This window comes from Dasypus novemcinctus, chromosome 16 (assembly GCF_030445035.2).
Source record: "Dasypus novemcinctus isolate mDasNov1 chromosome 16, mDasNov1.1.hap2, whole genome shotgun sequence".
Lineage (NCBI taxonomy): Eukaryota > Metazoa > Chordata > Mammalia > Cingulata > Dasypodidae > Dasypus > Dasypus novemcinctus.
Genome location: NC_080688.1, coordinates 30,121,244 through 30,122,423, shown reverse-complemented (window position 1 = coordinate 30,122,423; position 1,180 = coordinate 30,121,244). Strand labels below are relative to the sequence as shown.

Here is a 1,180-nt window from a genome sequence, read left to right as displayed (position 1 = left end):
AAAAATATTTTGGAGATTTAAAAAAAACATCGTCACTGAAAAGACCAGATAGAAATTAAGCCTAAATAGACATTTAGCTTCTAAGGATTGCCTAGTACACCTTTTCAGCAGCTAAAGTGACACCTAGTGTCAAGCAAGAGAAGTGAACCAGTTCTCCTTGTCCTCACAAGCTGAAGTGCTTCTGTCAAGGATGAATTAAGATGGATCTTCTTTGGCTCCCTTTACCTCAGAAACATTAACAGGAAGTTGTAAATAGAGCTGCTCACGTCACCTGTACTGGCGACGTTAAGAAGCATGGAGAACCTAAGTTGCTTCTTAACAATAAAACAGCGCACATTGGCTATTAAATTCACAGTAAAAGTAGAAATGAATCATTATGAGAAAGGTCGAGAAATCTCCTTCAATAGAAGATTAAGTATACATAGTCTTTCAACAAAACTCTATGTGAAGGTGATTCCCTCTCAGGAAAGTGACAACTTGGAGTAAAATCTGGCAAGCCCAGAATCTCCAGGAGAGAGGGGGTGCTTTTCCTTTTTCCTTCCTTTGGCTGCCTATATGCATACCCAGGTCCCTTTTGGATAGACCGGCCTCTTTTCTCCTCCTCCACATGCTGAAGTTGCCATCTTTCTGGACAAAGGCCAGAAGCATTGATGTGCAGCAGGAATCTTTATCATCAGCTATGGCCTTCCCACCAACAGGGAAACTATATCCACAGAATTGGTCGTGGTAGACGTTTTGACCATGAGGGTGTGGCTATTATCATGGTGATGGAAGAAGACAAGAGGACTCCTGGAGACATGGAGTCCTTCTACAACACCTGCATTGAGGTATTTATAAGACAGTGTTGCTGACCTCATCTGAGGGCCCCCAGCCAGGGATCATTCCTGGGGGGCTCAGGAGGAGCAGGAGTACAGAGGGGAGGGAGCCAAGGGATGGACATTGTGTCATTTTTTTCTAGTTTTTTTCTTGGTATCAGTGTCACTTTTTGAGGCAAAAGAAGGAACTGTAAACATTTTAGACACCCTTTTCTTTGGGGTAGGCCCTTGCCCCAGGTGCCGTCTCTTCTCCCGTAAAACACTAACCCATTTCCCTAACCGAGTCTCCTCCAGACCCCAGGAGCTCTCCTCTAACCCCAGTCAAAATCTTCAGATAATGATTCAAGGGCCTGCAAGTCAACCTC

General features: G+C 44.2%; 1 pseudogene; it reads left to right on the top strand.

The window, feature by feature from the left end:
- The first annotated feature begins 446 nt into the window (after nucleotides 1–446).
- Nucleotides 447–559, top strand: LOC111766194 (small nucleolar RNA SNORA67; annotated as a pseudogene).
- The last annotated feature ends 621 nt before the right edge of the window (nucleotides 560–1,180 follow it).